This window comes from Balaenoptera musculus, chromosome 2 (assembly GCF_009873245.2).
Source record: "Balaenoptera musculus isolate JJ_BM4_2016_0621 chromosome 2, mBalMus1.pri.v3, whole genome shotgun sequence".
In the NCBI taxonomy this organism is placed as follows: Eukaryota; Metazoa; Chordata; class Mammalia; order Artiodactyla; family Balaenopteridae; genus Balaenoptera; species Balaenoptera musculus.
Window position 1 is genome coordinate 28,281,687 of NC_045786.1, and position 13,367 is coordinate 28,295,053.

The 13,367-nt window shown below is 37.7% G+C and overlaps 1 long non-coding RNA gene across 1 annotated transcript; it reads right to left on the minus strand.

The window, feature by feature from the left end:
• Positions 1-1,619: 1,619 nt before the first annotated feature.
• LOC118889646 lies at positions 1,620-12,919 on the minus strand. The gene is made up of 3 exons (XR_005018586.1): positions 12,841-12,919; positions 12,707-12,760; positions 1,620-1,722 (listed from the first exon to the last, which is right to left on the minus strand). It is a non-coding gene; the product is annotated as an uncharacterized LOC118889646 (long non-coding RNA).
• Positions 12,920-13,367: the final 448 nt, after the last annotated feature.

A 13,367-nucleotide genomic window follows, 5' to 3' on the forward strand; every position in this document is an offset into this window, starting at 1 on the left:
CTAATTATGAAGACCACTGATAAAAACTGTTACTTAAAATAAACCTGGAGGATGACATAAGTAAACTTGATATTGATGAGGAGAAAGTCACTGGGGTAACCTGGGTAAGAAGGAGAGCAGCAGGATAGAGGTACTGATTTGAGCAGATAACAAACAAACAAGCGAAATCAGCATTGAGGGGGAAAGAAAAGCAAGATAACACTAAATGACTATCATCTTATTTCAGGCCTCTGCCATATTTTGAACAGTAGTAATTTAAAAAACAAAAGCCACAACACTACCGATTCAGACGGCCTCCTGCCCCAGTCCAGTCCCCTCACTGAATTGTGTTTATTTCTATCAATAGAAGCATAAACCACCTTGATCTGGAAGCCAGGATGGTGTGTCCTGGGAATGTCCCCAGGCAAACCTTATAGAACGCTGGTCACTACGTTCTCAGATGTCAGTGATGCTTACAATATTTTTCACTGGGACAGTGTCTGTATCCACAGGCCTTAGTTTAGGAGGTGATGGCCGAGCTGCTGGGGAGGCGAACGATTTTATGAGCATAGTCTCCACCCACCTGTGAGCTGAGAGGAGGGTAGAAATAGGGGGAAACGTGGCAACATCCCATGGATAATGACAAAAGGATTTGCAAATCTACACACATATACACGTTCCCCAGCACCTGGAAGACAGGTAGATGTGTATCCACCTTATAATTCCGACACACACACAGCTCTGGCCCACACCTGAGGCTCAGAGTTGAGCTTACATCTGTTTGTTGACTGAAGTTGTAAACTTCAGAAACTGTTATTGAATAAAAGAATATCACAGAGAAAATATCCCCCCAAACAGTGCCTTACACTTAGGACCAGCTATTGGGCCACAAATCACAAAGAAAAGCTTAGTAAGATCTTCCTGTGTAGCCAGATACAAAAGTATAAACATGGAGAGATCTTAACATCATTTTAACTATAATGCATAGAGCTTGGTACCATTTCCTTAAATTCAGAAAACAATAAAAAACATGTGTGTAATAAATGAATATGTAAATAATAAATACTATTAAAAATAAAATAATAATAATACTAAATGTGTTCCTCTAGGAAGTGATAAGTGTATCTTCCTTCTCGATAAGGAAGGAGGATGAAGGAAGCACTGCTGCAAACTGCTCCTCCTGTGTTTTATGGAAGATGCAGCTGAATTAAAATAACAGAGATGCCGTTGATAATTAACAGCATGATTTATACCAGTTGTTTACAAAAGGAAAACAACAAATAGTTTAAAATATACCAGGTGCCTTATTATTCCTTAGCTCATTAAATTTCTAAAGTAATTCTAAGAGGTATTATTTTATCCCTCTTTACCCCAAGAGCTGGCTAGTTCAGGAAGTCAAGTTCAATGGCTGGAGATCATAGTACATCAGCAGCAAATTCAAAGATATGGATCCTGAAAGTACGTCTCCAAATTCTCTGCTCCCTTTTCCCTATTGTATTCTGTTTGGAAAGGTAAATGTTATCGCTGCTGCCTTGAGACTAGAAGAGATAGTGATTCACAGGCAGAGATGAAAGTTCACCGTTGGACCAGGATTCCAGGGATGTAAACTAAACTGTTCACTCGCCCGCAGAACCGGAGAAGCCCCCAGGACGTGAGGGTAAGATCATCTAAACATCCAGAGACCCGAGCGGCATCCACAACTCGTGTCAAACAAGCACGTTAAATTCCATGGCGTGTACATTTCTGAACATAATAAAAAATAAAATTTAACCTTATTGTCATTTTTCAAAAAACATGTATTTATTAATATTCCTTATTTTCCTTATATTCCACAGAGGACTGGCTTTTTTTTCTCTTTACAAACTCAGTTGATGATCCATTCTTTCAACCAAAACAAAACTGTCTATATCTCCAGTTTTGTATTAAAAAACTAGATAGATAGATAGACAGACAGGTAGATGATAGGTACTACATATAGATAAACATACCAAGTCTAAGGCAATTTGATACAGTCTGAAAATCCATATTTTCTTTAGAGATTGTGACAGAATTTTTGTAATTTTATAATCTTAAATAAAAAAGAAGCGCTATGCATAGGAAATAAGTAGTATAATGAAGAACGAAGTTTTCCCCTTAAGAAATGTAGTCAATGACAGTAGCTAAGCTAGTTTATATACCTATTCTGTCAAAGAGAATAAAACTTGTTAAGGATGTCTAATGATATCATGAAAAAATACAAAGTTTAATCATTTCAGTAGGTGAAAAATGTCTTAATAGCTTAATTAACAGACTGCTTAAGATGATCAAAAATTTGAACAAATTCACACAAATTTTAATTATTAAATGACAACGGAATTATATAGAAAAATTCTATTAGTTATCTTCTATATATTTCGATGCTGTCATTTGATTTTGAAAATGAGTAACCTAGAAGATTATTATACTCTATGTACAAAAGTTATAGTTTTCATATAGAGGCACAAATCACTTTTTTCATTTTACTGTAATAAAGAAAATTGAGATATGGGCTTTGTGTCTTTGGCTTGGAAATGCGATGTCTGGTTGCTCTCCACTGCTCTAAGGTTTGGGGGGTTGAGTTAATGGTCCAGAGTCATCCAGATACTAAATGAAAAAGGCCAGGATTTGATCCATTTACCTTGCCTGCAAAGCCCATTTTTACAACATCCCTACTATCTAGACTTACATGGAGACAAATTTAGACATACTCCAGTGAATAAATTTTCCATTTCTATAAGGTGACTCACTAAGAATTTCCCAGCAGCTTTATAATTTCTAGAGGTGAGAAACATTCTCCCTAATTGGAGGTAATTAAGCAACAGCCTAATACAAATCATTATTCTGAACGTGAAAATATACAGATAAACTCTATCTATTACATAGGCTTCCCCAGTTCTCAATTTCTTAGTACGCTTTAGGTCATAATTGGAAAAGATCTCTGCTTTCCATGGATAGGAATGTTGATTTCCATGGAGAGGGTCATCAGGATTTGGATACTTAATAGTTTTTACTTAAACACAAACTAGGTATAAACATAAATATCCTCTTGCGGGACTTCCCTGGTGGGCCAGTGGTGAGGACTCCGTGCTTCCAATGCAGGGCACTCGGGTTCTATCTCTGGTTGGGGAACTAAGATCCCACATGTCACGTGGCCGAAAAAAAAAAATCCTCTTGTGATTTTCTCCTATTTCATTAAGGTCCACACAACCTGCCTTGATCCTAGAATTACATATATGCAGTTTGTTTTATCATGCCCTGCTGTTAGTATGATGTCAATCTTTTAATATTAACTAAACCATTGTCATTCTAGCATGATGTTCTTTAAGATCATTTTCATTAATTGGGTCTCATGATTGATGTTTCCTTATCTTCATTATTAACGCTTCACGACTGAACAAGCTTTAGTTTATTTTGTTTTTAACCATATTGAATAAACCTATGAATTCTTGTCATTTGGATCAATTCCAAGGCCAAGTATTGAATTGCCCTAGCTTTACGTTTAGAATATCTTTTCTCCATTTCTGTATCAATAACAGCCATACGTGTGGATTCTTCCAAAATCCTGCATCCATTACCAAAAAGACTAATCACTTATCTCAATGTTCTCTTTTTCAATTGCTGCAAACTGTACAGCAGATTAATTAGGTGAGCCTGAAGTCTGCTGGACGCTGTTAGTATCACACAGAACCCCATTACATTATCTACCCATTTATTTGAATTTCAAATATAATTTATTTTGAAATAGTAGCATATATATTGGCATTAACAATGAGACAGACAAGTCAAAAGCTGCAGGAATCTAATTGTGACAAATGTTTGCCCATTAACGTAAATGTAGCATATATATTTGAGTTATGTAAATAAGAATAACTTGGAGTAAAAGTGAAATATGCAAGTTAAAAGTTCTATATGTAATGTAGAAGATGTAAACCATTAGTCGTCCGCTCTTCACTCTAGGAGACTGGATGAAATGATGAATTACATTTTATGTGTAGTCAATATTCGTACAAGCAAACTTGGTTTGCTCTTACCTTTGCTTCTTTATTGGTCTAGGCAAACCTTTAAGAATCATTTGGAAAATTCATGCTTGCTTAAGTAAGAATGATTCAGTGGTATTTTAAAGGCAAAAATGTTAAAACCAAAATGTCTTGCTCTGATGGTAAGGCAGGAAAAATAACAAAGAAGTATGATAATTGTTGATTTTCCAAGTTCTCTTTAATGTCCAGGGAATAGCAAAGGCTATGCAGCCAGGCACATGGAGAAAAAAATGGAGCTCCCTCAGATGGGGAAGCAGAAACACTACCTTCCCCAAACAACTGAGGGGCGTCAGCGTGTCTAGCAAACACTCGGCATTTGTAGCCCTGACCTGGAGGCTTCTCCTCAGCCCACACTGCTTTTGTTTTCCCAAAAAAAAACACATTATTGAGTCATGATTGACATGCAATAAACTGTATGCAACTTGGCGAGTTTGGGGATAAGTGTACACCCGTGAAATAAATATCATCACAATCTATGCCATGAACTATCTATCCATCACCTCCAAAAGCTTCCCCCATCCTTGTCTGTATTATTATTAATATTATTAATTATTAGTGGTTAAAAACACTTAACATAAGATCAACCATTTCAGCATTTTTCAAGTTTACAATACAGTGCTGTTAAATATAGCCGCCATGCTGTAGAGTAGATCTCTAGGGCTCTGTCGTCTTGCATAACTGACACTCTGTACCCAGTGACCAACCCCTCCTGTTTCCCCCTACCCCCAGACCCTAGCAACCATCATCCCACTCTCTGCATCTGTGGGTTTGACATTTAGGTCCCTCATACACATCTTATCAGGTAGTAACTGTCCTTCTGTGTCTGACTTATTCCACTTAGCATAATGTCCTCAAGGTCCATCCATGTTGTCACAGATGGCAGGATTTCTTTCTTTTTTTAAGGCCAAATAATATTTCATTGTATGTATAGACCACATTTTTTCCTATCCATTCATCCATCAGCACACTTAGATTGTTTCCACATCTTGGCTATTGTGAATACTTGTTGCAATGAACATAGGGGTGCGGATGTCTCCTCAAGATCCTGATTTAATTTTCTTCAGATAAATACCCAGAAGTAGGATTGCAGGATCACATTGCAGTTCTATTTTTAATTTTTTGAGGAACCTCCATACTGTTTTCCACAGTGGCTGCACCAATTTACATTCCCACCAACAGTGATTAAGGGTTCCCTTTTCTCCATATCCTCACCAACACTAGTTATCTCTTGTCTTTTTGAAAACAGCCATTCTGATGGCTGTGAGGTGATGCCTCAATGTGGTTTTGATTTGCATTTCCCTGATGATGAGTGATGTCAAGCACTTTTTCATATATCTGTTGGCCACCTGTGTATCTTCTTTGGAGTAATATCTATTCAACCCTTAGTCTTTGCCTATTTAAAATCTTTTTTTTTTAATCTCCTGTGTTGTAGGAGTCCCCTGCATATTTTGGATATTAACCCTTTATCAGATAGATCATTTGCAAATATTTTCTGCCATCACTGCTCTGAAGAAGCACGTTGTTTGAAGGCATCTAGAAGGCATGATAACTTGGATGAACTCCTTCATTCACTAAAATCTTGACCCTGTCTACTCTGTCAGATTCCCAATTTGTCCTCTGTTTTTGAAACACTGGGCAGTGAATAATACACACAGGAAAAAATTTTTTCTCACAGCCTGCTTCCCAAAAGTGTGCCTATGATCATGAGCCAACCAGCAGAACTGTAAAGCTCACCTCTGTAAAACTCCAGTGCATGAGAAAGGGCCCTGGCCATGTGTCCACATGTAGCCAGAAGGTTCTTTAGGAATCACTTCTAAAAAGCCACAGACTCCAGACAAACACGTTGGGTACCGCCGACTCTTACTTAGAACACCATCCCTGTGTTTTATTGTTATTTTCCAGTGAAAAAGTGGATACTGTCTCTTTTCTTTTCTTTTCTTTTCTTTGTAAATATTCTGTTAAACTCTTGGATCACGCTATTTCTCCTCACTTTAAGGGTTTTTTATTATGTTTATTGCTGACTTGAGAATTGTTCTCAAAGTCAGTTTTAGAAATGCAGCTCTGATTTATATTGTGGGCAAAATATAACAGCAGGCAAAGTGCATTCTCTACTACTGTTGGCCTTGTTCTAAGTAAACATTTTACTGTCTTATTACCTGTGAGCTCTCTTCTCAGTTATGACAGAACATATTTAATATTTTATATAAGCAAGTAGCTGCTGGGAGATGGTGAGTTATACATAATATGTGTGTGTTTTCACATGCAAATATACACACATATATAACATTTTACCTTTTATAATTGCATATGTGTATAATTTTAACTTAACAACCATGAAGATTAGAAAATGTTTGGAGTATCTAATGTATGGTGTCAACATATCCTCAAAAGGAAAATCCCTGAAGAATTTTTTATAAAGAAAATCCCTGAAAAAATCCAGTATATAATGACTTTTATTATACATTATTTTCTGTAACAAGATTTTGAGCATCTATATAGGAAGGCAAAGAATATTCAAAATTTCAGGAATGGGGCTTCCCTGGTGGCGCAGTGGTTGAGAATCTGCCTGCCAATGCAGGGGACACGGGTTCGAGCCCTGGTCTGGGAAGATCCCACATGCCACGGAGCAACTGGGCCCGTGAGCCACAATTACTGAGCCTACATGTCTGGAGCCTTTGCTCTGCAACAAGAGAGGCCGCGATGGTGAGAAGCCCGCGCACCGCGATGAAGAGTGGTCCCCACTTGCCACAACTAGAGAAAGCCCTCGCACAGAAATGAAGACCCAATACAGTCATAAATAAATAAATAAATAAATAAATAAATAAATAAATAAATAAATAAATAAATAAAAGAACGTGAATTTCTAAAAAAAAAAATTAAAAAAATAAAATAAAATTTCAGGAACAACACAGAATGGATGGAATTAAATGGCTTAAAATAGAATTAAATGGCTTAAAATGAAGTATTTTTATGCCTTTAGTGTAGTAATTCTTATATACACATTTGAAATTGTATAATTATTTCAAGTGCTTTTTTATAAATCTATTGAGATTATGTGTTTTTCTATTTAACTTGTTAATATTGTTTATAAGATTCTAGTGTCAAACTATGTTCACATTTTCATATTTTACAATCAGGTATCATTTTTAAAATATCAAGATTGAATTTCTAATAAGTAAATTAAGAATTTTACTTTCATGTTAATAGGGAGATGTTTGTAGGTTTCTTCAACAAAAATCATATCTTTTTCTGAGTTAGTTATCAGAGCTATGCAATCTTTCTAATAAAGCCAATATTTACATATAACTATAGATGAGTATATCCCATATGCATATTACATATACATATATGCACATATCCAGTATAAACATATATCCTATACAGACATATACATATATATGGGCTTTCCTGGTGACGCAGTGGTTGAGAGTCTGCCTGCCAATGCAGAGGACACGGGTTCGAGCCCTGGTCTGGGAAGATCCCACATACCGCGAAGTGACTAGGCCCGTGAGCCACGGCCGCTGAGCCTGCGCATCTGGAGCGTGTGCTCCACAGCAAGAGAGGCCGCGATAGTGAGAGGCCTGCACGCCGCGATGAAGAGTGGCCCCCACTTGCCACAACTAGAGAAAGCCCTCGCACAGAAACGAAGACCCAACACAGCCATAAATAAATAAAATTTTAAAAAAATTAAAAATAAATAAAATTTTAAAAATTAATTTATTAAAATTAAAAATAAAATTAAAAATAAAAAGGTAATTTAAAAAGAAAGTGAAGAGAGCAACCAAACCAAAAAACAAATTAACCAATGATAACAAGTGCTAAAAACTATACTAAAACAAACAAACAAACAAACAAAAGGATAGAGAGAACCCTAGGACAAATGGCAAAAACAAAGCTATACAGACAAAATCACACAAAGAAACATACACATACACGCTCACAAAAAGAGAAAAAGGTTAAAAATATATATGTATTTAAAAAAGGGAAGAGAGCAACCAAATTAATAAACAAATCTACCAATGATAATACGCTCTAAATACTAAAGTAAGATAAACATAAAGCCAGAAACAAATTAGATGCAGAAAGCAAACCCCAAGTCTACAGTTGCTCCCAAAGCCCATTGCCTCAATTTTGGGATGATTTGTTGTCTATACAGGTATTCCAGAGATGTAGGGTACATCAGGTTGATTGTGGACATTTAATCCGTTGTTCCTGAGACTGCTGGGAGAGATTTCCCTTTCTCTTCTTTGTTCGCACAGCTCCTGGGGTTCAGCTTTGGATTTGGCCCTGCCTCTGCGTGAAGGTCACTTGAGGGCATCTGTTCCCCACCCAGACAGGATGGGGTTAAAGTAGCAGCTGATTAGGGGGCTCTGGCTCACCTAGGCTGAGGGGAGGGAGGGGTACGGAATGCGGAGTTAGCCTGTGGCGGCAGAGGCCAGCATGACGTTGCCTGAGGTGTGCTGTGTGTTTTCCCGGGGAAATTGTCCCTGGATCACAGGACCCTGACAGAGGTGTGGATAGTGACCTGTGCTTGCACACAGGCTTCTTGGTGGCTGCAGCAGCAGCCTTAGCGTTTCATGCCCGTCTCTAGTGTCCACGCTGATAGCCGCAGCTCACACCCGTCTCTGGAGCTCGTTTAGGCGGTGCTCTGAATCCCCTCTCCTCGCGCATCCCGAAACAATGGTCTCTTGCCTCTTAGGAAGTTCCACACTTTTTCCCAGACTCCCTCCCGGCTAGCTGTGGCACACTAGTCCCCTTCAGGCTGTGTTCACACAGCCAACCCCAGTCCTCTCCCTGGGATCTGACCTCCGAAGCCCGTGCCTCAGCTCCCAGCCCCCAACCGCCCTGGCAGATGAGCAGACAAGCCTCTCGGGCTGGTGAGTGCTGGTCGGCATGGATCCTCTGTACCGGAATCTCTCTGCTTTGCTCTCTGCACCCCTGTTGCTGCGCTCTCCTCCGTAGCGCCGAAGCTTCCCCCCTCTGCCACCCGCAGTCTCCGCCCGCGAAGGGGCTTCCTAGTGTGTGGAAACCTTTCCTCCTTCACAGCTCCCTCCCAGAGGTGCAGGTCCCATCCCTATTCTTTTGTCTATGTTTTTCCTTTTTTCTTTTGCCCTACCCAGGTACGTGGGGATTTTCGTGCCTTTTGGGAAGTCTGAGGTCTTCTGCCAGCTTTCAGTAGGTGTTCTGTAGGAGTTGTTCCACATGTAGATATATTTTTGATGTATTTGTGGGGAGGAAGGTGATCTCCATATCTTACTCCTCCGCCATCTTGAAGGTCCCCCACCACATAAATGTTTTCGAATCTAATTTGAAATTTAAATTACTATTAACTCACCTGCATTTGCAATTTTCACAAAATTGTTTATTAATTCACAGTTGTGTAGTTTCTATTAAATGTCAGAAATTCCTTTTTGAAATATTAATGTTATGGATTTGTTTTCCATCACTTTTCATTCATCTATTTCTTTATAGATGTGTGTATGTATGTAAGTCTGCTTTTATCTATAAAGATATTATTATAAATTTTAACAAATACAATCTGGTTATTCCAACACCTCCCTCTCTTCCTTGATTCTGTTTCTGGAGCTTCCTCTTTTCATCTACATTTTGGTTTTGTCCTCATTTTTTAATTCCTACACCAACAATGCACTACTTTGATTATTGTATTTTAATTGTATGTTTTCATATTTTATATATCAAACCATTCTTATTATTCTTTTTCAACATTTTCTGGACTAATTTTGTTCATATTTTCCTTCATCCAATATTCAGAGTTCACTTATTAAGTTCCATCACTAGAATCTTTGTTGGATGTTTACACTTTAGATTTTGAAAAGAGATGAACTAAATATGTATAAAGTTAAATATTCTCAACTAGGAAAACGATCTCCATTCACCCAGATCTTGCTCTGTATCTTTTTTTCCCCCAGATTTTAAATTTCATGAGGTTAGGAAATGTTTCTGTCTTGCTGGTCACTGTTTCCTTATTTCTTGGGCATAGGATGGACGCTAATATTGACACCTGTGTGTGGGATGAACTGCAGAAGGAGTGTAAGGTAGGGAAGGAGCAAGAAGCACCATGACAGGGATGTGTCACAGGCTGGAACTCACAGAGTTTAGATTTGTCTCCCAAACCTTTGTTCAGTGCTTGCTACCTCTGCAGATGCACCCTGAGTAGGGAGGGGCTTGTGAAGAAACATTCAATTAGAAGACATCATAAATTATGACCTTTCCAACATCAAATTTCCCCCATCACATTTTACAGTCTCAGCAATCTTCCTTCAGTTGATTTGGTGAACTGCCCCACAAATGGTTCACATAGAGCGATCAATTAAGCCTTGTACCACGTGCATACAACACTGGTCTTGAACAGACATAGAACCTCTGGGGTTATACCAGTTCAACCCAGACACAGACGGAGGTTACTAAAAAGCAAGCTGTGGAGGTAGGCCTGAGAGGAGAGGGACCCTCTTCTGTAGCCTTCCCTGCCTCTGTGGGTAACTTACACAGCTCCCACCTGGTGATGCAGACAGTAGGTGATGCAGACAGTAGGTGATGCAGACAGTAGGTGATGCAGCAGGACTGCCTACCCCGAGTGGTGATGGAGCCTTTCTCCAGCACCGCTCTGCCCACAGGACTTAATCACAGTCATCCCTAAATGTATACAATTCATTTGAAACCCAACACACATATACCTTAGGTACTGACACCCGAGTTTTGTACATAGGAAATGAAGTAAAATGGATTAATGAGTTATTCATCATCATACTAAAAATGACAAAAAGACAGTAGCAAAGTTTTCTCAGAATACCTAGTCTCTCACAAAAGATAAATTGAATCAACGGACATAGTGTTTAGAAGCGTATCATGGCATGATACCAGTTATATACACATTTGCATATAAATTAAAATATAGATGTTGAAAATATATATTCAAAATAATTTAAAATACTCTATCACATAAATATATGCACATGATTAAAAACCATATAAAATTAAAATTTTCTCTCTCTCTAAAGTATCCTTTCATCTGCTTTTGTGCCTTCAGTGGTAAATGCTCAAATCCTGTAATTGTTTCTGATTTTAAATCACCTTGTCCCTAAATAATAGTTTTATGCTGTTTGACATTAGACATTATAAATAACATCCTTATGTACTGAGGATTCACCTACTTCTCATTTCCCCAAATTCTTCCCCCAAATATAGGGATATTATACTTTTTTAGTATTTTCAACTTCTGATATTAATCACATAATTTATTTCTTATTCTGTTAGCTATAGGTACTATAATATAGAAGTCTATTGATTTCTGTTTTGTAGGATGATGACATTAACACCCTTTCATTACTAGGAGAGCTCTTGAAAATCGCACACCCACTAGATACTGTCACAGAGACCTGCCCAACTTTAGATATATATACATGAAAGACCTTTTTGATAAGGCTTATGATATTTCCCTAAGAGGAAATAACAGTATATTAACAGACGGGAATGAAAAGAACATTTTTAAATAGGGTGAATTTTCAGATTTTGCCATATCTAAATCACAAACAAAATTTTCTGTTAGTTGTTGAAACATATTCACAAAACAATCATGGCCTCATCATTATTATTATGGTGAAGCATCTTCAGCTCCCACACTCCATCAGAACAATAAATGGGATTTAAATTGAGAGCTGTTCCTGAAGTCTCCTATTTTCTGTCTATGTTTCCATGTTCTGAACAGTTCTGCTGAACAATTCTTTGTATATTAAAAACTAGGCTATCAAAATATAATGCCACTTTAAGGTACAACAATTATTTATATTAGTGTTACTGGGAGAAAAAAAATATGATGTGGTAAATTAATCTTTGTGCAGCAAAGTCCTTCTTAAAATAGGTTTTCAGTATGCATGGTAATGAACTATTGCTATCTTTACTGAACAGACATCTTGAAATAACTATGTCCAAAGTTGTTTAAAATCCATTCCCGAAAATTTCAGCAATACAAGGAAGACTGATTTCTTACTTATAACATGGAACAACACAAGCCTCATTTTTTTTTTTTTTCAAATCCTTTGCTCAATGTAGGAACTCATGAATCAGCTGTGACTTTTACATGCCTCCCTTTGACCTTCCCACTGATAATCATAATAATGCCCGGCTGCTGAGGATCAATCAGTTTTCATAAAGGCAGCCACCTTCAGGTTAATTTCATATTATTAGTTTTACAAGTTAAAAAAACAAGCAAGACAGGCATGATGGCTTTCACTGCTATTTGCTCCCCTAAAATTATTTCCTGTGGACAATAAACAAACAAATTTCCAATTTGGTGAGGCTATAAATGTGCAGGCTTCATAAAAATTAAGTTAAATGGATGTGTCTGCGAGTTTGAGATTGTAAAGATTAGGGGAGATGCCTGTCGTTATAATTGCCTGCTCAGTTCCTCTGTCACTCAAGAGTGCCACAGCTGCATGAAAAACGCCCATCATAATCTAATTCTCAGATCAAATTCCCATCTTCAATATATCCTTTAATAAGGCTTCCATTCTCCATCTTTTAGCCTTAATTACCGCTCCCTGTCTCCCTTGACAACCAAATTAAAAGGTACATGCTACAACTCCATAATGATCATCATCATCATAATAATGCTTTAAAAATCACCAACTACGCTACCACAAATGCAGACTAACCTTGTCAAGGTGGATGTCTTCTGATAACTAGATTTTCTATGGATAGCTTCAGCACTGGAAGATAAGAAATACAATTATATAATCTTTTATTGATTTTTTTCCCCTTTTTCCTCCTTACTATTATGTACAATTACCTGAGCAGTTTTTAGATTGTTGAAGCTTGAAGTGGAAAATTTGCAAAGATTCACCCAGAGCAGGATGTTTTAACTCTTGGTTGAATACAGGTAGTTTCTGCTGAAAAATAAAAAGCCATGGCAGTTTGTGTAGTGAAAAACCTTTTGATTTCAGCATGGAGTCACCAGGGTCTGTGTATGGACTTCAGCTTGTGTGACTTTGTAAAGGTCAGAGGATCCACCAGCCTAAGAGTCTTTGTCTGTGAATATGAGCAGTTTAACTTATGGTACCTTTAGAGATACTTTTGACTCTATTGCTTTTGGGCGCATTACAGCAAAAACAGACAACTTCTGTTTTTAATTTGCAGTTTTCCACCATGATTACAAATTTTCCATTATGCTGTTTCAAATATTTTGTTGTCAAGGTATAGCTATAACCTCCATACCTCCCTCAGGAATTTCTGTGCATGAACTTACACATTTGGTCTTTGTTCTCCTTGTTAGTATTGGGGTTGATCTCAGGCTGGTAAAATTAGGCTGTCCCTCAG